The sequence below is a fragment of the Emys orbicularis genome, chromosome 11 (genome assembly GCF_028017835.1).
Source record: "Emys orbicularis isolate rEmyOrb1 chromosome 11, rEmyOrb1.hap1, whole genome shotgun sequence".
In the NCBI taxonomy this organism is placed as follows: domain Eukaryota; kingdom Metazoa; phylum Chordata; order Testudines; family Emydidae; genus Emys; species Emys orbicularis.
The window spans coordinates 18041373-18065718 of NC_088693.1; the positions used below are offsets into that span (position 1 = coordinate 18041373).

Below are 24346 nucleotides of genomic sequence, written 5' to 3' on the forward strand. Positions count from 1 at the left end.
TGACTTATTCCAGAGGAGTGGCCCTGCTCATAGTGGCCCCAGGGTCATGGGATTGCAAAAGAGAGCTTTACACCACCTTTACTACACACTTTTCTCTGTGTGCAGTTCTACTAGACCCCACATCCTGGCCCAGTACTATGAAATTATCTACTATTTGCTGTAAGTTAAGTGTTTTTGTTGGGTGTTGGAAGATTGCTGTTTTTCCTCCTTTAAATAGTTTTGTTTAGAACTGAAGGCACTTCAGAGCTTCCAGAGAATGACCTCATCTATGGAAACCACATTAATGACAGTCAAAGCACTTTAAACTGGAAAAGAAATATCCTATATCCTTTTAGAAGTGATTTCTTTAATGTTATCATGAGACTAAATCAGCCTTACTAAACTGATTGCTGTGCCTTGGCTTGCTCTTTTTCCTATGAGTTAATCCTATGCGTTTTCCTATGAGTTAATATGACCATTAATCACTATTTAATGGACATATAAACCAGTATAAGACACCTCAAAAGAACTTACTGTGATATTCTTGTTGTTTCAACTACAACACACCTCCCCCAGTTGACATGTGAGGTATGAAGTCTGCCTATGTAGAATTCTGCAGTGGTAGCAATATTATGCAAAGCACCTTTAGGTGCTGACAGACGCAAAACATTACCCAAGATAATGTATTTGTTTATGCAGCTCACAGCTATATTAAAATAACCTGGTGTTTTGAGATGGCATAAACTTAATTCAGGATGAAGTGTGAAAGAATGTCTGATTTCCTAGTTAGATTGTTTCAAAACAGGTCTATAAACATTTGTAATATTACTCCTGAATTAGTGAAAGAAATACTTCTTTTAAATTATTTTGCTACTGTATTTTTCTTATTTCTTTTTCACAAGTGATTCATGTAGAGGACTAATATTCAGTGAACGCAATTACATTTCTTATTGGAGGGGCCCATGAGGCCTATTATCAACCTCTGTCTTTTTTTTAAATATATAAATTACTGTTTCATTACACTCTTTAATCAAACAAATATGTGCATAAGTCAGAGTGCAAAGGAGACACTGTGCATAAATATAATATTTCTGTAACTGATTCACCCTCTTTTTTCCAGCTGCACAACCAGCTTTTTATCTTATACTATGATAGGAGGTGCTAAATATAATACTTTGCTCTTCTCTAGCACACTTCATCCAAGGACATAAAAGCGTTTTACAAATATTTGTTAAATAAGCTCCTGATCTTGCACATAGCATTTGCTAGAATTCATACCAAAGTTCTACATGTAGATCTCTTACAGGCTGAGCTGTAAGTCTCACAACACACCTGCGGAAAAGATAGGCACCATGATACACATTTACTCAGTATCCCAATACCAAATATTCAAAGATCGTAAGACTGGCTTAAAAATCATGAGATTTTTAAAACAAAAAAATTTGGGGTTCTTTTTACATGTCTTCTGGCTTTAGTCTTTAGGATTCATGCTTTTCTCCACAACTATTAGGAAGGAAGGAAAGACTTGCTTCTTATGTAATCATGTGACTCCAGGAGATGCGGCTTTAAGGAAAACACCAAATATGGTAAGAATCATGATAAAACTCATGAGTTGGCTTGAGCACAGAGAGAGGTAGAGAGTTATGAACCACAAATTGGTGGCAGAACCATGACTAGGTCTCAGGAATCATTATTCCCAATACACTTTCTCTAATACACCCTTCCTAGTGGCACTGAATAGTGCATATAATCTGAGTCCCAAAGGAACTCACTCACTCACTCCACAACAAATGAAAATGTAAGGACAAACAGAGAAGACATAATACAGACTTGAGACCTGATTCTGTAACCTCTGCATACAAGTTCCTGTACCTGGGAGCTCCCCAAATGAAGCAGCTGCAGAGTCAGCTGCCAAAGGAACAACAAAAACAAAAACAAGGTGATTAATTTGCCATTGAAACCTATTAATGGAGATTATCAGTGCTCAGCCTCTGGCCTCAGGTACGCACATGTGCTACTCCACTGACGTCAATGGGAGTTGTGTATGTATACTAGAGGGCAGGATTTGACCCTAAGGATGGTGGAAATAGAATAAAATGTACTATAGCGATGACTGTTAAAAATCCTTATAGGAGTTCTACCTAAGCATTTGAATAAGGCACAGATTTGAAAAGGGGAAATTGCAAGTCTGAGACATCGTAAATACTTTGTGTAGGACAACAAGAGATGGTAGGAAATAACATACCAGGCAAATATGGAAGGAGAGACAAAAATAGAGGCAATACAGGTTTTTGTGGTTTGGGCTTGTTTTTGTTTTGCTTCTAAAATAGTATCCTGAATGATTAAGAACATAACTTGACTCTAATGGAATTCTTACTCTAAAAGGATATTCCTTCCCAAGGGAAAGATCTTTTCATAAACAGAGAAAAAGATGTAGGCCCCGAGCAAAGAGGCACTGGGTATGTCTATACAGCAACTGAGGGGTGATTTTCAGCACGGGTACACATACTAGTGCAGTAAAAATAGCAATGTGGCCATGACAGAACAGGCTGCCTGAGAACATACCAGAGGGGGTTGATGGGATTGAACTCAGGAAACTAGCCCAAGCCGCCACCCATCCTGCCACAGCTACAGTGCTAAAATAGCTCAAGAAATGCTCTCCCAGCTGCAGTGCAGATATACCCTTAGTGTCTCTGTGCCTCAGTTCCCCATCTGTAAATGGAAGATAACAACACTTTCCTACCTCACGGGGTGGAGGGGGCATACATGCCGAGTTTTTAATGTGCCGGGGGGTGCTCCCCCCCAGGCCCTGCCCCCACTCCACCCCTTCCCCAAGGCACCACCCCGCCCTGCCTCTTCCCACCCCCTCCCCCAACCACGCCCAGCCCTCACTCCTCCCCCCAGCGCCTCCTGCATGCCATGGAACAGCTGATCTGCGGCGGGCGGGAGGCACTGGGGGGAGGGGAGGGAAGGGAGAGGCTCTGATAGGAGGGCTGCCGGTAGGTGCTAAGCACCCACCATTTTTTAGCCCTGGAGCACCCACGGAGTCGGCACCTATGCAACAGTGTTGTGTTAGGATAAATATATTAAAGATTGCAAGATGCTCAGATACTACAGTCAACAAGCATTCTTCTCATTAAATTGACTGTTAGAGACAAGACTTCGATACCTGGATGAAAAGAGTTAACCAGATTGGGGAAGTCTTTTGTTAGTAGGCTGGGATACAAAGACCCCAATATTAGTATTGTAGTATTTTTGTCATCCTGTGTGTTTACTGGTTTCATTTTGTTTTGTAATGTCTATGTAACAGTAAACTGGAAGACAGCCTGACCAGATATGTTTTATGTGTTTTTATAATTGGTTATATAGCGTGTGGATTTTTTTCAAGCCTAACACTATAAGCAAAATAAAATCTTCTTTGTCATTGACCTGATCCTGCCTGCAAGGAAATCCTATTGATTTCAGTGAGGATTTTGCATGCTGGGCAGCTACCACGTTGACTCCTTGATCAACATCTCCTGCAGAACCAGTACATTGACCTTGCCTAACTTGATATTTTTGCATTGTCCTAAGACTTGTACTGTGACTTGAATGTTAATAACTATCAAAGCCAAGCACTGAGAATAAAGCCCAATTCTGACTTAAGGAACACCACTGTAAATCAGGAGTAACACCACTCAAGTCAAGGCATTTCCACCACCATGAGATCAGAATCAGACCTATAGACCAGCATGAATGGAATACATTTTATTAATATACTCTAGAATTTAGCTGCATCTTGCCAAAAAATGTAACTACGTTCAATCTGAACAAGCCAAAAATTAAAATAATTCTGTATTAAAGTTTACACATGCAGGAAATAAGTTAGAGAATATGTACTAACTGAGTTCTTTCATAAACAGATCTCGTAGAAGCAGATATTCAGGCTAAAGACCAAGCTTCTGCTGCCTCTTTAAAATAAAGATGCAGTGTGACTGTGACAACCTGTTTGTACGCACAGGTGCCAATATTGCTTTTTAAATTACATTTAACTGTGAAATGTATCAGTTGGGTAACAGTTAAATAGATTCATTAAAAGCAAAGGTCAGATCTTTATGTATCCTATACTGCATGATGAATAACCTATTTATACTTGCATGAGAAATTCTAGAATAGGACAAAGCTGAACAAAACCAAAAGCAACTGGAAAATGCAATACTTTGCCCTTCTACAGGGCCTTTCCTCTGAAGATCTCAAAGCACAGTTCAAATGTTAACAATGCTTGGAACATATATTGCACATTACAGAATAGATTCTGTCCCGCATTAGGGCAGCTTTGTGCCTCTCCACTGGCCCTCAAGCTCCCTTACCCAGTCATGGAGTTGAGGAATCCTTAGTTGGCGTAGAGCCACTGCAGCTGCTCTTACCCACCCCTGCCCCAGCAGCCATGTACCAGGGGGAAAGAGGTCAGGGCATTCCCCCAGAGTCTCTTGCATTGTACAGGAGTGCAAAGCCCCTTTTGTGCCCCTCTTCCCAGAGCTGCCCAAGCACTCCTAGCTGCAATTCAGGATCTAGTCCTGTACCTCCAAATATTAACTACTGTAAATTAATCCTCACATCATCCATATGGGGCAGCAAAATATTATGTCCTGATTTTACAAATGGAGAACAGACTTACAATGGTAAAGTGACTTACCCAAGGCTACAGAGAAATACAGTGACACAAACAGGATTAGAACTCTCAAGTTCCTGGAACAAATTCACAGGTAAATCCATAGGCGGCAGGTGGTGAGGGCTAGACAGGGCCGGCTCTAGGCACCAGCAAAACAAGCTGGTGCTTGGGGCGGCACATTTTTAGGGGCGGCATGGCCGGCGCCAGAATGCCGCCCCTAAAAATGTGCCCGGCCGCCCTAGCTCACCTCCGCTGCTGCCGCTCGCGCGCCGCTGCTCCCCCTCCCTCCCAGGCTTGAGAGCCTGGGAGGGAGGGGGAGATCCCGAGCAGCCGCAGCGCGCGCGCCGCTTCTCCCCCTCCCTCCTAGGCTTGAGAGCCTGGGGGGAGGAGGCAGGGCTGGGGATTTGGGGAAGGGGCAGAGCTGAGGCGGGGCCGGGGGTGGGGTAAGAAAAAACCGGGGGGGGGGGGGCAGCCAAAATTGTTTCTGCTTGGGGCGGCAAAAATCCTAGAGCCGGCCCTGGGGCTGGAGGGGGGTCATCAGACCCAGCTAATCTCAGCCATCCTGCCACCCATGCACACAGCCCAGCTCCGCAGGTGGCGCCCTGCCTCTGGCAGTGCCAGGGCCATCTTGGCACCAAGCTGCCTGGCTGCCCAGCAGCAGGACTAGCAGGGAGCGTCCCCGGCAGCAGGCAATGGTGGCACAGGTCCACAGGGCCCCAGCATGGTGCTGTGGGCAGAGTCTGTCCCAAGTGTGGCCCCACACCCAGCCCCATTCCTAGTGCAGTGACAGCAAGTCCATCCTTGCCTGGTGCCTGCGAGCAGGGCTGGGGCATGGGGACTGTGGAGAGAGAGAGCAAGACACAGGGAGGGGAGAAGAGGGCTGTGGAGGAAGGAGCTATACCCAGCCACAGCCAACTGTAGCCACCAGCACCATCACACAGCTCCCTGTGCTCCTCTCCCTCCCACCCCACAAATAACCCCCAATCCTCTGCTACCCCCACAGCCCGCCACCCATCTCACCTCCCCACCACACCAACTCCCTTCTCCCCAAACAAACCCACCCCGTCACAAAAACCCCAGGAAACATCACCCTACCTCCACTTGCCAAACCCCCACCATTGCCACCCCAAATCCTCCCCTACCACTGCTCACCATTCCCCCAAGCCCTCTTCCCCCCAATAATAAACCCGCCTCTTAAAACCTCCCCTACTCTCCCATCCCCTCATGCCCACCATCCTCAAACCAATTCCCTTCCCCTAGCCTCCCTCTCCTCCCCTGCCTACCCCGCTGCTCGACCATTCCTCCTCCCTGCAGGGCCCTTCTGCTGCCCCCTACACCTAAGTCCATCTACCCTACAGATCAGTTCAAAAGCCCCCAACTCCTGGCTGCACCAACTCCCCTTTCCCTTCTTCCATTGCTCCAGTCCCCTAGGGCTCACCTAGGAACCCCTCGCCTCTTTAGCCCTAACATCAGCATCCCATCTTCATTCTGAAGTATTATGTGGGGCTGATGACCTTTTTCCCCCTCCTTCTCCTCCTCCTCATCTTGGGGTGATTAGCTGGCTAAAACCCGCAACCCCATGTGGAGAAGCCCCCAACAGCATCTGCGAGCAATGAGAGCCAATTAGCCGGAGCAGGGAGCCAGGCTCAGCCCTACTGTGGGGTGAGTGTAGGGCAGACGGGCTCTCCATCCTCCTCTCCCCCCTTGCACCAGGCCACCCCTCCACACTGGGCCAGGATAGAGACAGCAACCTACATACACACACCAGAGAGTGGGGCCTGTCCGTATTACTCAGCCCCCTCTTCCCGAATATTTTCACCACTTGCCTATGGGTCTCAGTGAGTCTAGGTGGAATGAGTTGATGCAACTTACATTTTCTTTCCATCCCTTTAAGATGCATGACTTAGACGCAGACCTCTGAACAAAGAAAAGAGGAGGGCAGCAAGAAACACAGCTTTAAAAAAAAAAAGTATGTAAAGAAGGTAAGCTAAAGTAGCCTATATCTTTCAAAACTTACCTTTTTTCATCATCACCTGGCTCCCCTGCATGTAAAATGGCACTGACTAATTCTCACAGGGGTAGCTTCACAGTAGTCAGTGGACCTATGCAAATTTGAGGACCTGGCCCACACCTGTGGTGTAAGAAGATCTAAGGGAGTCTTAGCCTAAAAGGATCTACACCACGTTACACATCACTTCTGAATTTGACCCTTAACTCTAAGACTTTCACTAGACCACACCACCTCTCTTTAGGCAAATATGGACTAGATAATCCAATGCACAGCTCTTTATCAGAGACCAGCAACAAAGTTATAGTTGTGTGCAGTCTTCCTCAGTGTCCCTTGGGATTCCCAAACCACACAAATCAGATTGTTCTGCTGTTAGCATCTGCAACTACTGAGAGCTTCATTCAGATAGAGAATCCTTTCATGTACTCAGAGAGAGAATGACAGCATTCATACATTCAGGAGCCCGTATTGTAGGGAGCATTTAGCAATAAATTTCATTACAACTAGGACTGTCAACTAATCGCAGTTAACTCACGCAATTAACTCAAAAAAATTAATCGCGATTAATCGCACTTATAACAATAGAATATCAATTGAAATGTATTAAATATTTTTGGATGTTTTTCTACATTTTCAATATTGATTTCAATTACAACACAGAACACAAAGTGCATAGTGCTCACTTTATATTATTTTTTATTACAAATATATGCACTGTAAAAATGATAAAAGAAATAGTATTTTTCAATTCACCTCATACAAGTACTGTAGTGCAATCTCTTTATCGTGAAAGTGTAACTTACAAATGCAGATTTTCTTTGGTTACAGAACTGCCCTCAAAAACAAAAACTTTAGAGCCTACAAGTCCACTCAGTCCTACCACTTGTTCTGCCAATTGCTAAGACAAACAAGTTTGTTTACATTGACGGGAGATACTGCTGCCTGCTTCTTATTTACAATGTCACCTGAAAGTAAGAACAGGCATTTGCATGGCACTTTTGTAGCCAGCCTTGCAAGGTATTTACATGCCAAATATGCTAAACATTCGTATGCCTCTTCATGCTTCGGCCACCATTCTAGAGGACATGCTTCCATGCTGATGATGCTCGTTAAAAAAATAATGCATCAATTAAATTTGTGACTGTACTCCTTGGGGGGAGAATTGTATGTCTCCTGCTCTGTTTTACCCCCTCTATTTGACACTGGTGAGGCCACACCTGGAGTATTGCGTCCAGTTTTGGTCCCCACGCTACAGAAGGGATGTGGACAAATTGGAGAGAGTCCAGCGGAGGGTAACTAAAATGATTAGGGGGCTGGGACACATGACTTATGAGGGGAGGCTGAGGGAACTGGGGTTATTTAGTCTGCAGAAGAGAAGAGTGAGGGGGAATTTGATAGCAGCCTTCGACAACCTGAAGGGGGGTTCCAAAGAGGATGGAGCTAGGCTGTGGGTGTAAGAAGTAATGGTCTCAAGTTGCAATGGGGGAAGTCTAGGTTGGATATTAGGAAACACTATTTCACTAGGAGGGTGGTGAAGCACTGGAATGGGTTACCTAGGGAGGAGGTGGAATCTCCATCCTTAGAGGTTTTTAAGGCCCGGCTTGACAAAGCCTTGGCTAGGATGATTTAGTTGGTGTTGGTCCTGCTTTGAGCAGGGGATTGGACTAGATGACCTCCTGAGGTCTCTTCCCACCCTAATATTCTGTGATTCTATGATTCTGCATATATTTCATGTTATAGCAGTCTCGGATGATGACCCAGCACATGTTCGTTTTAAGAACACTTTCACAGCAGATTTGACAAAACTCAAAGAAGGTACCAATGTGAGATTTCTAAAAATAGCTACAGCACTCAACCCAAGGTTTAAGAATCTGAAGTGCCATCCAAAATCTGAGAGAGACAAGGTGTGGAGCATGCTTTTAGAAATCTTAAAAGAGCAACACTCTGATGCAGAAACTATAGAACCCAAACTACCAAAAAAGAAAATCAACCTTCCGCTGACTCAGATAATGAAAATGAACATGCGTCAGTCTCCACTGCTTTGGATTGTTATCAAGCAAAACCCATCATCAGCATGGACGCATGTCCTCTGGAATGGTGGTTGAAGCATAAAGGGACATATGAATCTTTAGCGCATCTGGCACGTAAATATCTTGCAATGCCAGCTACAAAAGTGCCATGCAAACGCCTGTTCTCACTTTCAGGTGATGTTGTAAACAAGAAGCAGGCAGCATTATCTCCTGCAAATAGTAACCAACCTTGTTTGTCTGAGTGACTGGCTGACCAAGAAGTAGGACTGAATGGACTTGTAGGCTCTAAAGTTTTACATTGTTTTATTTTTGAATGCTGTCTTTTTTTGTACATAATTCTACATTTGTAAGTTCAACTTTCATGTTAAAGAGATTGCACTCCAGTACTTGTATTAGGTGAATTGAAATATACTATTTTTTTGTTTTTTGCAGTGCAAATATTTGTAATCAAAAATCAATATAAAGTGAGCACTGTACACTTTGTATTCAGTGTTGTAATTGAAATTAATATACTTGAAAGTGTAGTAAACAGCCAAAATATTTTAAATAAATGGTATTCTATTGTTTAATCGCGCGATTAATCATGATTAAATTTTTTTAATCGCTTGACAGCCCTAATTACAACCATTGCCTATGGTGCCAAAGTTTATCTTGTGGGCCTGTTTCTTGATTTTGGGGACTTTTTGATAATATTTCTCTTTCTTGTTATACTTTCTTGCACATGGAAATATCAAGTCGTGTTAAGTAAAAAGATATTGAGTTTATTATTAAAATCTAATGTCCCACACAGAACAGCAAATAAATATGTTCCTTTGTGTACTATTAGTTCCACAGAGTTGAGCATCATAGTCTGATAAATGTTGGCTGCTGCAGCAAGTCATGTACAGTGAGGCCTATCAAGTCAGGAGGTAGACGTTAATCCTCTGAGTATAAACAGCCCTCATTCATTATCTACTTATGAAACAACAACAGTAGGACTGAAACCTTTCATCCACCCCACCCTTCCCCACTCAGGCATAGACTAATTGATTACTTATGAAACAGTGCTGGTAAAGGATTTCTTATTCCCTAATGTACTGCTTAGTGGCTTTCTCCTAACAACTTAGCCATTCACTTAGGGCCTGATCCTACAACATTCTGTCAATGGGAGTTGTGTCATTGACTTCAGTGGAGCTGGACTGGATCCTCAATGGTGGTTAAAAGGTAGATCTAGCTTACTCTGAATCATAGGCTACATCTACACTACAGGGGGGGGTCGATTTAAGATACGCAAATTCAGCTACGCGAATAGCGTAGCTGAATTCGACGTATCGCAGCCGACTTACCCTGCTGTGAGGACGGCGGCAAAATCGACCTCCGCGGCTTCCCGTCGACGGCTCTTACTCCCACCTTCGCTGGTGGAGTAAGAGCGTCGATTCGGGGATCGATTGTCGCGTCCTGACGGGACGCGATAAATCGATCCCCGAGAGGTCGATTTCTACCCGCCGATTCAGGCGGGTAGTGTAGACCAGGCCATAATAGTGTCCACCTCTAAAGAGGAGCTAGTTTTTCCAGGCTCTGAAGAATATGTCCCTATGATTAACCCAACTCTCTCTTGAATGTGAAATATAGCACCATTAAAACTGCATAGCTCTGCTACTAAAAACCCCAAACCATTGGTTGCTGTGGAAAGGCAATGTTAACCTACTGGATCAGAAATAATTCTTCTGACCAAAGCATAGTACATTCTAAATATACAATTTAAAAAAAAAATCCAGACAGGCACTTCCCTTTCTAATACCAGACTTTAGCATTTCTAACTGCATTTTAAGAAAGCTTTTTATGGGCCCTGTACAATGGTAAATCATGCAAATATTTATGATTTCCCCAACTGCATTTCCTGGCTGACACTGGAAGCTGCATTTGCATTCTATTAAATCTCCCACAGACTGACAATAAATCTCTTTTCCCTAAAACTTGCAGAAATTAATATTTTTCCAGGCTTGGGGAGGCATTTTCATTCTTCGTCCATAAGCTGTTTAATGGAAAATTGTGAGCCCCCAAAAAAGGAAACTAAATGGAATGAGGAGATTGAAGGTAGGTCCACATTTTCTTCACCTTGCTATATTAAAAAAGAGACATTACAATCAATAATTCACTGATGCACAAACCTTAATATCTGGAGGAGAGATTCTCTGTTTAGAAGAATATGGAAGGGGTTTTTGTTCTGCAATAGCTCTTCTCAGTACTTGTGGCCTCAGTGTTGTTGTCTGCATTGAAGCAGCCAATATAATCTTTCCAAAAAGGTGATATTGTGCATGCTGCAATCTGCAAAAGCAACTGACATGAACATTGAGCCTTCTGCAGCTGTAACTGACAAAAGCATTGCTCCTTGACCGGCCATTTGTTAGACTAAACCCCTCCAATAGCCTCAGTCTATCCAATCGAAAGGATAGCTGGCTTACTCCAGTCACCAGTTACATAGCTCACCCGTTTCAGGCTGAGGGCTGGTTGATCTGCTTCTCAACATTGTGGGAGTAACTATTTATTCCCTTTCTTCTCTGCTTCTAGAGAAGAGAGAAAAGGAAGGGGGCTCTCCTGGGAAGGTAGGAGGAGGAGAAAGGTGGCCCTTGTTCTTTGCACTGGGAAGGTTGCCTTGCAAGTGAAAGTGAAAATTAGTGATTAATAAAAGTTCTCATCTTTTCAAATCAAGAGATTGCTTCAAATTTTGGCCAATGGTTTATGATTGTTCTTATCTGATACAAATCCATTTGCCCAGTCTTATTGGCCCAGTGTTGAGATAGCCTGAGATCATCCTACCTTTTATAGTGAAGGGCTGCCTCTGTAGTTATTTCATGAGTAAGTGGGAATTTTGAGTATATAATGAGGATCACGCCCTTAGAAGCTTATACTGGGTATCATCTCCCCAGAATGAAAAGTTAGTACTTTTGTCTATTTTATTATAATGATCTTACACTTATGTAATATATTTCATCCTGATGAGTTCCATATGTTTTATAAACATTTAGTAACTGATTCATAATCTATATATGACTACTGCACAACCCCAAAGAAACGTGCCTACTACTAGGGTGGAATGCTCACCGGTGTATAACATTGTATATGAGTTTACTGTGTGTAATGATGAAGAATAACTTATTCAACTGAAATAATCAAGGGTGAATTTATACAGATGGATTATAACTTGCCAAATTGAACTCTGCCACAAGACCACTATTAACATGCCCACTCTTCCAAAGAGTGCCATAATATCTAATGCAGGGGTCAGCAACCTATGGCACGTATGCCAAAGGCAGCACGCAAGCTGATTTTCAGTGCACTCTGCTGCCGACCTGGGGTTCCGTCCGCCAGCCCCCTGCCAGCCAGGGTCCTGGCCGCCAGCCCCACTCAGCTCACTGCCGGCCTGGATGGACAGAAACCCGGGCCGGCAGCGGGCTGAGCGGGGCCGGCGGCCAGGACACCGGCTGGCAGGGGCTGGCGGACGGAACCCCAGACCAGCAGCGGGCTGAGCGGCTCAGCCCACTGCCGGCCTGGGGTCCCAGCCTCTGGCCCCGCTCAGCCCACTGCCAGTCTGGGGTTCCGTCCGCCGGCCCCTGTAAATGTATTACTGGCACGCAAAACCTTAAATTACAGTGAATAAATGAAAACTTGGCACACCACTTCTGAAAGGTTGCCAACCCCCGATCTAATGAATACAAGTGGCCAGGACATTAGTTTTGTGTTTCTCTGGAGAGAGAGCACCTCCAGTAGCACAGTGACCTTGAATAGAATGTCAGGACATTAGACTCAGAAGGAAGAGTGCCACCTACTGAAGCAGCACCACCCCTTGCTACAGCATCTAGTTTTTCCTCTACAAATTACTGCTGTAGCACTGGTTCAGCTTCATTGGTGTTGGCAACCGTGGGAGCACGGGTGTAGACCAACCACGTCTTTTACCACTGTCATCTAAATCTGCTGTGAACCACATGACATTTTAAAGAGGCATATAATATTTTCCTCAATCCTTGCTTGGTAGCAAAATTTCTCTACTATTCATCTGTACCTCACATACAAAAAAACTGTTTAACTGGCAAGTGAAATACTGTGCAGGGTGAGTATTAAAGTCTATTTGGCCAGAACTTCAACTGAAAGAGAAGTTAATTCAGTACTGGAATTGAAGAAATTACACACTAAAAAAAATTCACCAGTGTCAAATTATATAATAAATGTTCTCAACAGTCTCTGTTATGCAAAACAGCTACAATGTTATTATTAAATTCAAATGAGGTAATAGTCTTTGCATCTGAGGGTCTAATAAGTTCAGCTAAATCAATTAATATTTTAAAGTTCCTGGCATATTTTAAGGAAAGTAAAACTAAAAGACAGCCATGATTTTCATTTCCATCTTTTAACACTGCACTTTTGAAAAGTTTCAGTTTTAATTACGTAGCAACTTACAGCCTCACACACAACCAATACACTCTGAATAAAACATTACTTTGCAATGAATATTAAACTTTCAATTTCTTTCCTTATTCCTGACATGTCTTTTGTTCCAGACACAGAGAATTACAAGTTCATATCTGATAGTAAACAAACTTTGTGGCATATAGCAGGAAAATGTATAAGGAAATCAAGTCTGATTGGCATATCATGAATTCATAAGGAAATCTACTTCACATGGTAGCTTGGCCTGATGTAGCAGAGTTATTAATTTGTATTGTCAATATCATGTTGATCATTTGATTTTTCTACCATATTTAGTACAGAATTGGATTCAATTACTCTTCTAATACAGGTCTGGTTTGCTGGTCTTGCTTTTTAATGGATATTGTGGGTGAGTAGGTCTACATTTGCCCTTCGAAGAAAAGTAATTTCAAATGCCTAGTTATTTTAAATTAGGAAAGTCATTACTGCAGTAAGCATAATGTTTATGAATTTTCCTAAAGATTTGTATGTAGTATTTTAGTCAAAATGCACATTCTGCCCACCAGTAGTGTAGTTTAACTGTGTAACAGATATGAAAAAGATGTATTATTGCACAGATGCAAGAACTTACACCAGCCCAATTACTGAATTATCTGACATTTGATAGTTATGTATCTTACTGCATAAGACTCCAACCCCGTAACTGGACAAGCATGGTTGGATGCTTTAGCCCACACAAGCAACAGAGAGTCCTGTGGCACCTTTAAGACTAACAAATGTATTGGAGCATAAGCTTTCATGGGTGAATACCCACTTCGTCAGCCCACACAGGACCTCATTGTCTTCACTGGGGCTCCACGATTAGAGGCCTAAATTTGTGGAGCTGCACATAAATATATACTGTTATTAATTAATTGCATTACAGTAGTCTGCTAGCATAGGTGCTGGAACTAGGAGTGCTAGGGGTGCTGTCGCACCCTCTGGCATGAAGTGTTTTCCATCATATACAGGGTTTACAATTTGGTTCAATGGCTCTCAGCACCCCCCACTATACAAAGTGTTTCAGCACCCCTGTTTGCTAGGCACCTTGCAGACATAGTAAGGGACAGTCCTCCAAACAGCTTACAATCTAAATAGATAAGATAGACAAAGGGTGGAAGAAGGTATTATTATTCATCTTCTAGACAGCACATGACAGCTGTGCTCCAGGATGTGCACTGGTTTTAAGCATTGGTTTTGACCTAAACAATCATAAATGGACTAGGACCAATTACCTGAGCTTCATTCCTTATGTATCATATTGCAGTTGTGACCAGCAAAAGTGCTGATGTTAGATTTCCCTCAATATTGGATGTCTATCTTAGCTGCAAAATTCCTTGGGACAAATTCTTGTCATCGGTGGGGTTTTAAGGGCTGTAATATTATTGCAGAATTTGGCCCAGAGAACGACAGACCTTCCATTTTCTATGTAAACACACACGGGGGACTTATGTTTTAAAGACTGGCATCTGAATATGAAATCTGTTTGTTTTAATAAGCTCCTGCCACAATCATAAACTTTCAACTTCATTTTTGTTTTCATTTTAAGAACATAAAATCACATGCATCATGATGTGGCCTTCTTTATATTGCAGACTAGATTACTGGATTACCCGATACCAACTCACTATATTTTATTGGACAACTTCAGGAAGATTGCCTGATGTGTTACACAAGCTCCTACCATTGTGAGCCTGCAATATTTACACATTTTTCTTCTTCAACTAAAGTCACATAGAGTTTTGTATGCATAAGGGCAGCGGGCCCTTACGGGCCTGTCATTTTATTTTCATATGAGTGAAAACCATATTTTGCTGTTACTAAAAAAAGCCTCACTATATTGTAAGGCCATCTTCTGCTGGAGCTGTACATGTAATTGGTTTGTCCTTTAAACCCTTCATATAATATGATGGGGCCAAATTACACTCACAGTTACACCAGTGCAACCAAATTGAGGCCAGCGGGGTTGCATAGGTATCACCATCAGTAGAATTTAGAGCTTGGAGTTTAATTTTGCTATTTCATTGACACTTTTGAGAGACTGTGCCCTCTGTCTTTTTATTGTAGGTGTAATTAAATGTCCTGTGCAATATATAAAATCGGATGTTTAAACACTCAGATGGGATTTCTGTTCACTTTTTAACTTTTACATGGTTGTGAGGGATCCTGCATATTAAATATCAGTATGTGTCTAATGGCTTTTTGCCAATATAAATCCAGGCCCTTAACAATGGGAAAGGCCAAGTGATTTGGTATAGCATCTGGAAAAGAAAATATGAAGGCCAAGATTTTCAACAATGACTAATGAATGTGGTCGGCCTTCATTTTTGGGTACCCATGTTGAGACATTTTAAAAGGGCTTGATTTTCAGAAAGTGCTGAGCACCCACCTCTGAAAATAAGTCTCCTTTAAAAGACTCCTGAGATGGGCATATGATTCTATGATGATAATAAAAAAGTAGGCCAAAAACTCAGGCACTGACAATCACTGGTCACGTCTGAAAAATCTTGGCCTACTTTTTTATTATCATCATAGAATCACAGAATATCAGGGTTGGAAGGGACCTCAGGAAGTCATTTAGTCCAACCCCCTGCTCAAATCAGGACCAATCCCCAACTAAATCATCCCAGCCAGGGCTTTGTCAAGCCTGACCTTAAAAACCTCTACGGAAGGAGATTCCACCACCTCCCTAGGTAACCCATTCCAGTGTTTCACCACCCTCCTAGTGAAAACGTTTTTCCTAATATCCAACCTAAACCTCCCCCACTGCAACTTGACACCATTACTCCTTGTTCTGTCATCTGCTACCACTGAGAACGGTCTAGATCCATCCTCTTTGGAACCCCCTTTCAGGTAGCTGAAAGCAGCTATCAAATCCCCCCTCATTCTTCTCTTCTGGAGACTAAACAATCCCAGTTTCCTCAGCCTCTCCTCATAAGTCATGTGCTCCAGCCCCCTCATCATTTTTGTTGCCCTCCACTGGACTCTTTCCAATTTTACCACATTCTTCTTGTAGCGTGGGGCCCAAAACTGGACACAGTACTCCAGATGAGGCCTCACCAATGTCAAATACAGGGGAATGATCATGTCCCTCGATCTGCTGGCAATGCTCACTTATACAGCCCAAAATGCCGTTAGCCTTCTTGGCATCAAGGGCATACTGTCGACTCATATCCAGCTTCTCGTCCTCTGTAACCCCTAGGTCCTTTTCAGCAGAACTGCTGTCTAGCCATTCGGTCCCTAGTCTGTAGCAGTGCATGGGATTCTTCCGCCCTAAGTGCAGGACTCTGCACTTGTCCTTCTTGAACCTCATGAGATTTCTTTTGGCCCAATCCTCTAATTTGTCCAATCCTCAAATTATAATTAATTTCCACTGTTGCTGCCATGTGCACGGTACCATGCAAACATAAGGAAAAGCACTGACTGTCACTATGTGCAATTTTTAAAAAATTATCTTTTTGAAGCAACAGCTAAAAATGTATCACTGGGAAAGAGAGGTAATTCATTAATAGAAATCCACTAACTCAGTTGTTTGTGTAGTTTGCCTTTAAATGGTAACTAGTGAAAAATTATACCGACACGTCCATGTAAATACTTATAGAGCCTGATTCTCCTTTCATTTACACCACTGTAAATCAGGAGTAACTCCATTCAAGTCAATTCAGTTACAATGGAGTAAAAATAACCTAAGAGGAGAATCAGGCCCACATTTCCTGTCATTAGTCAGAAATGAAATTCTGTCACTTGCTTTCTAATCATTCTGACCAACAGATTGGATCTGAATCCAGATCTCCCATAGTTGGCGGGTGTTTGGATGTGGGGCTTTGGAACACACCATTATAGAGACGGGGCTGGACTAATATGAAGTTCTGACTCAGCACTGAACTATCCTGAAATTTGAGGGTATTTAGAATGAGGGGTTTAGTTTGGGCCCGTCTCTAATCCAAATGTATGAAAGCTCACATTGTCTAGGTCATTTTCACTATTTAATGTGGAAACTCAGAATGATCTGGTAACATATGCATGTCAGTTTCTTTCATATTTACATACAGTGCTGGAGCTAATCTATGAAATCCTATATCAACAGCCTAGTCTGATAAAAATCCTACCAGCTGCAGAATTACCTCTATTAAGGTCATATGCAAAGAACTTCTCAAATAGAATTTGACTTCTCAGAATAGCAGCACATTTCACAAACTGTATTGGATGATTACCAGTGAAGGACCTCAGAGGATCCGTTATCAGTTATACTTTATTTTATAGCTGTTTCTACAATGCCAAATCCCTAAATCCTTATTCAGTCCTTGTCTGCAAAGGGAGCTTCAACTTCAGAATTTTGACTATACATTACATTTATGTATTAATATCTCTGCTCTGTTTATTATAACAGTCTTGGCTAATCTAATCAGGAAGACAAATTAACAGACTTGACATTCTTTGAATCATAAAACAAAATTAGACAAATGCACGCCTGCTAAAATGAGAGTTGTGTTTTCTGGCTTTGATGATATTCTAAAAGATCTTGGTCTGCTTGGCAGGAATTAAGCTATTACCACAAAAATCTGTATTTGTGCACTTTTAGGAATGAGATTTTAATAGCACAAAAGGAAAGGAAAAAAGCTATTGTTTTCCACAGCCACAGTCCCATTACAAACGTAGTATTTCCTGTTCCTACATAACTAAGGTCCATGGCTTAATGTGCACCTACACTGGGGCAACTACCTTAGTGAATAATATCAGCTGAGTTACATCAGGGATGAAATTCACCCAAGATGGCCAAGTTGCAGTTGCTGCTATGAAATAACAACTTTGACGTCCTTGTTGTTTGTGCAATCAAAATCTCAGTAAGTAAAAAACACTATGTTAATGCAATGTAATGCATTATTATTTAAAAGGCAAGATACAATTATGAGTAAAATAATTTTTAAAATACAGATTCTATAAGTATTTCGGGAAAAAAACTGAACCTAATTTTACTTATTTATTTGTACTGTGCCCAGGATCAATTTTTGGGAATATATTACAAAAATTAAAACCAGCTTTTGACAAACTGAACCCACTCCCATCCAAATTAAAAAATGAAGAGAAAGGCAGAGTGAATATATTTATCTGGCACTGCTTGGTCTACAATGGAAGCAAGAGCATTCCAGAAAAACAAATGGCACAATGGGCATGAGTAGTCTTGAGAGAGTCTGGTCTCCAGACACTAAGGGCCTTGTAGATTTGCACCTTAAGGCTTCATTGATATCAAGGGTATTATAAATTAAATGTGGGGTGACCGTATTTCCCAAAGAGAAAACAGGACATCTCCAGCCACTCGCCCAAGCCCCCGCCCCTCCCAGCAAGGCTGTTGCCCATTGCTGGAACCCTGCCATCCCCCCACCCTCCGGTGAGGCTATTGCCCGTTGCTGGAACCCTGTCAACTTCCCCACCCCCCTCCCAAGGCTGTTGCCCATTGCTGGAACCCTGCAGGAGCCCCTTTAGGAAGCTGTTGCCAGTCGCTGGAGCCCTGCCTGGCCCCTGGCCCCACATGCTGAAATGGGGGCGGGAGGGCTGGCTGGCCTTTCCACTCACACTCACTCTGCATGTTCCTCCGCACCACACCCCACTTTTTTGACAAAAGTGGGCATTTGTCCTGTTTGCTCTTGCCAACTGATCAAGTCGGCAACTGCAAAAATGGGACAAATGCCTCCTTTCAGGAAAAAAAAAGTCGGGATGGCCAGGAGAGGGCTTAAAAAAGGGACTGTCCCGGCCCAAACGGGACATATGGTCACCCTAATTAAAGTCTATAAAGGCTTTATGGGCACTCAAGGCTTTTATAGCTCTAATCTTAGGGTATGTATACACTACCCGCCGGATCGGCGGGTAGCGATCGATCTATCGGGGATCAATTTATTGCATGTAGTGTAGACGCGATAAATTGATCCCCGGTCGCTCTCCCGTCGACTGCTGAACTCCAGCTCGGCGAGAAGCGGAAGCAAATGTGAGCTTCCCTCTTTCAGGCATCCAGCTGGATTTTCAGTAGCAACTTACTGTGACTTCCACAATTCATTCATCACAAGGTACCTATGCTACACCATTACACATCTGTTATTCCATTACTAGAGTTTATTATACCTCTAATTTTAAAATATTATAAATCACTGTGCATTAACTGTGCATTCAAGATTAGGCTAGATAAGTTCATGGAGGGAATGGTTTGATGGGATAACGTGATTTTAGTCAATTAGGCAATAACGTGCCATCGCTGGTAAAATGAGGGTCCGGCTGGAGATTATTGCCTGTATGCTCGGAGTTCTACTGATCGCCATATTTGAGGTCGGGAAGGAATTTTCCTGCAGGGTAGATTGGCAGAGGCCTTGGAGGTTTTTCGCCTTCCTCCGCAGCATAGGGCAGGGGTCGCAAGCTGGAGGATTCTCTGCGACTTGAAGTCTTTATATCACGATCTGGAGACTTCAACAGCTGAGTTAAGGGAAAGTGGGTGGGTCAGCTTTTGTGGCCTGCATCATGCGGGAGGTCAGACTAGATGACCACAATGGTCCCTTCTGACCTTAAAGTCTATGAGTCTAACTCACCATTCACAGCCTAAAAACCCTGTCAGAGGGGTCAAATTAATGCAGACAACGTCAGGACCCCCAATAGCAACATAGCAAATGAGCAAGACATGATGCTGAAGAGTGGAAGCAGGGTATTGTGGAGATATACAAAGATTTTTCCTTCACGCCAATGGTCCATAGGATTTCCAATGTCTTTTCTCACAGCACTACAATCTATATGTGAATTTTGGCCATGCCCACTGCCCCTTTCAACAATAAGCCTGGCACAAAGATAGCTTAGCATGATGCAGCCCAGCTTCTAAGCCCCTGCTGACAATCATCCTTCCCTAAAAGTACCTTCTTTGCACATGCTTATCACCATTAGTGTCAGATTTATCAACCTCCTTTAAGAATACTATCATATCAAAGATTATGCAAATTCTGCAGGGACAACAAGCTCAGCCCATTGGAAAGGAATGTCTCACATCACACAAAAATAACAGGAGTACTTGTGGCACCTTAGAGACTAACAAAAATAAATTTGTTAGTCTCTAAGGTGCCACAAGTACTCCTGTTATTTTTGCGGATACAGACTAACACGGCTGCTACTCTGAAACCTCACATCACACAGTGACCATTCCAGCTGATTAAGGAGCTGCAAAATTAGTTCTGAATGCAGCTCTAGCTAATCCTGGATGGAAGGATGGGGACTGCATTGCAGCACCAGAAGATGGGGATTGTAAAACAAAATTAGAGATTATTTTAGTTGCAAGCACTGTAAGCACGAAGGGAACAAATCTCAACTTCCACCGCCCTCCCTCCAAACACACACACACACCCCTCCCAAAATTTTTATTATCCTTCTAATGTTTCTATTTTTACAGATGCCGGTCTCATGCAGTCTCACTGCTGGTCCCCCTCTCTAACAGGTTTTTTATGTGCTACTGCAGTAGTGGTGCAATAAGAACGTACAGGACTCCCTGGGGGGGGGGGGGATATTATGAAGACTGAAAGAGAAGTGTACAGGGAGAACTTAATGACAAATCAAAAGGAAGTAGTCAGAAGGCAGGCAATGCAGTCTGACAGCTATCAAACATCTAGCAGAGCAGGCTCACGAGATGGTAGGTACAGTGGAAAGATTGTTCCTCACTGAAACTGAAGATCGGGTCTGTATAGCCAACACTTTGCCTTTATAAACAAGTAGTAAAAATATAGTTTGAATGGGTTGTGAGGAAATAGCAGGTGTTTGCGAAGGATTGTCAGAGTCAGATGACTAAACTGACAACCGGTCATTTATATCAAACAGGCAGCAACCTTTTGATCACCTGGCATGCCTCCTAACTCAGGGATTGGCTAGAGCAGTGGTTCTCAAACTGTGGGTTGGGACCCCAAAGTGGGTCGCAGCCCTGTTTTAATGGGGTCGCAAGGGCTGGCTAAGACTTGCTGGGGCCCGGAGCGAAAGCTGGAGCCCCACCGCCCAGGGCCAAAGCCTGAAGGCTCCAGCTCTGTGTGGCAGGGCTCAGGTTACAGGCCCCTTGCCTGGAGCTGAAGGCCTTGGGCTTCAGCTTTGCCCCCCTCAGGCTTTGGCCCCACCCCACCCCGGGGCAGCAGGGCTTGGGGGGGCGGGTTTCAAGCTTCTGGGGTCATGTAGTAATTTTTGTTGTCAGAAGGGGGTCATGGTGCAATTAAATTTGAAAACCCCTGGGCTAGAGGAACAAGCTGACAACAAAGAAAACATAAAAGAAAAGGAGCAGATAATGAATGATATAACATGGGAGACTTTAATGAGCTGGTCAACTGTTGAAACTGCAATCAGAATTAAGAAATTGTAAAGGACCATATGGAACAGTCAATCACTCAGAGTTCAAAAGACACTTAATAGTAAGAATATAAAAGGCTCTAATAATGCATTTGTAACATGTTAATTATATGACAATTGATCATTTAAATATTCACAGAGATTTAATGTCAAGATTTGTATTGCATCTGCTTTTAATTCTTAACAAATTTGGCATCTAGATACAACGAAAAAAGATGTATTCCAAACACCTAAAATAAGTTGGACATAATCAATATGTTTGTAAATATTAACTGTTATTGAGCATAAATACAATTACCACCCTGTTAAGACCAAGTAGCCTATGCATAATTGATTGTATTTATAATATATGGGGGTAAATTCTGCTCTCCCTATTGTTGTCAATAATCCCAATGAATTCAAGTGAAGGGGCAAGGAGGTCGTCCTTAATTAACATGTTAACAATGTATTACACAAAAAGTGACCCATTGTTCATTCATTGTAGGGTAGCCAGCTTCACTATGAAGATGAATGGTGTAATCATTTGGTATAGTCTATAAAAATTATGTCATTACAGTTTTAAGTCTTTTCCTGAGATTACATGCGTGCTGAATATTTACCATAGCTTCTTTCATACAGTAACTCCTCACTTAACGTTGTAGTTATGTTCCTGAAAAATGCAACTTTAAGTGAAATGATGTTAAGTGAATCCAATTTTCCCAAAAGATTTAATGTAAATGCGGGGAGTTAGGTTCCAAGGAAATTTTTGGGGGGCAGACAAAAGGCATTATATACTGTACAATACTGTACTGTGGTTGGGAGGTGCCCCTGGCTTACCCCACACAGGCACATCCCGCTGCAGGCAAGGACACTAGGAAGCACCTTGCGCAGGAGCAGTAGCAGCTTCCCCCCAGAAGAACAGGCGCCAGCTTTGCCGGGAGATGCTCCAGACCCGCCTCTTCCCGTCCCCGCTCCACTCCAGGCCCACCTCTTCCCACCCCCACTCCACCTCCTCTTCGGAGCATGCCGCATCCCCGCTCCTCCCCCTCCCTCCCAGCGCTTAGGACTTTCTGGGAGGGAGGAGGAGGAGCGGAGACACGACATTTCCTCGCTCTCCCCCTCCCCCCCAGAAAGTCCTAAGCGCCGCCAAACAGCTATTTGGTGGCAGGGGAAGTGCTGGGAGGGAGGGAGGGAAAGGAGGCAGAGAAGAGGAACTTGTGCAATGCTCCTTTGTAAAGTTGCTGCTCTTCCACAGAATCTTACAAGCAGTGGACAGAGCAGGCAGCCAAACGATGTTATAAGGAAACATTGCACAACTTTAAACAAGCATGTTCCCTAACAGAGCAGCGATGTAACTTTGAAACAACGTTAAGCGGGAAGACGTTAAGTGAGGAGTTACCGTATATCTTTTTTTTTTAAATCACTCTTACATGTACGTTCCTAAAGACAACTGCTCAGTGACTATGAGAAATGAATGCCCTGAAAAGCTTACACTCTAAGACCCCAATCCTGTAAACATTTACTCACCTGCTTTGCACACGAGACATTAAGCAGGTGTTTATTTGCAGGATCAGGGTCTCGTTTATGCATCATTAAATACTTTCCAAAATAAACAAAGGAGATGACTGGTTAGACAGGTGATTAGACGAGACTTCGTCCTTTATGGTAAACTTTGTTTTAGTGTTATGTCATCACCTCAGTCCCCCACATTGAACCCTATTTGTTTTTGTCCAACTGATGTGTCCTATCTGACAACTAGGGCCAATTCCTCCGCTGGTATAAATAGGCATAGCTCCAGTGACGATCTATGTGTATTTATACCAGCTGAAGAACTGGCTCCTCAATTGTAAGCTATGTCTTTTTTGTTACTTGCCCATACAGTGCCTAGCATAATGAGGCCCTGATACCCAATTGGGGTTCCTAGGTGCTATCATCTTCTCATCCCAAAGCATGGCTCTCGGTCTGACTGACCTTAGTTGTGTTTGCACTATTTTCTCTGTCATCCTATGATCTGCTTGTCTTCGACAGTGTCCTCATCATCATAATCATACCTGGCTTTCACATCCTACTCCACCATAATACAAAGAATAAATGATAATAATAATAATAACCAGGTAAAATTTTCAAATAATCTAATTATCCAGACTAACTTTAAAAATCATAATATTTCACAGAAAAATGGATATTTATAGTAATCTGTTTTTGTACTTATTAATGTCTTGCAACTTTGATAAATGAAAGCTGTTTTCAGTGAAACAAAACAACTTCTTGGTATTTCTGAACATTAAATTAAATCTCTGAAAACAAGTGACTAAAAATAATTGTATTAGCTTTATTAACTATAATATAAGTAAGTCTGAATAACCATAATTCATATATATCACCTGATCTATTATCTTTATAAAACTTTCATAACAAAACTCTTTGGAAGGGACAATAATCAATCTTGTTCGTACAGTGCCAGTATGAAAAAGAAATTACTGAATTTTCATGAAGCAGAACAAAATGTAAACTCAGCTGTCCTACTTTCTCATAAAATGTTTATATTCTATAATGCATTAGATGCTGCTTTTAAATGTTCCCTCTTTTTTTTTTTTTTTTTTTTTTTAAGTCAAACTATTGTACTTGTTTTTCATATAAATAGCTTCGAGTAATATATGCTGAATTTTGCAGAGACCATTTGGTCAGATTCTAATAATCCCTCTTGGGAGCTGACACCAACTTCCAGCAGCAGGTCCAACATTGCAGATTGGAATAATAAAACACATGCTGCTGCAGCTCCCAGAAAATACAAGTCTGTCTTTTCCAAAATGAAGGATGACATTCTGAGGATCTCAGAAGCCTCTTGTCTCCTAGCTAGAAGCATGGAGCTTTTCCTTTTAAATGAGCAGTAAACAT

The 24346-nt window shown here is 42.5% G+C and overlaps 1 protein-coding gene across 1 annotated transcript in view; it reads right to left on the reverse strand.

Moving 5' to 3' along the window:
- Positions 1-24346, reverse strand: part of TMEM163 (transmembrane protein 163) — a 161025-nt gene that overhangs the window by 129681 nt on the left and 6998 nt on the right. The gene's annotated exons all lie outside the window — the stretch shown is intronic.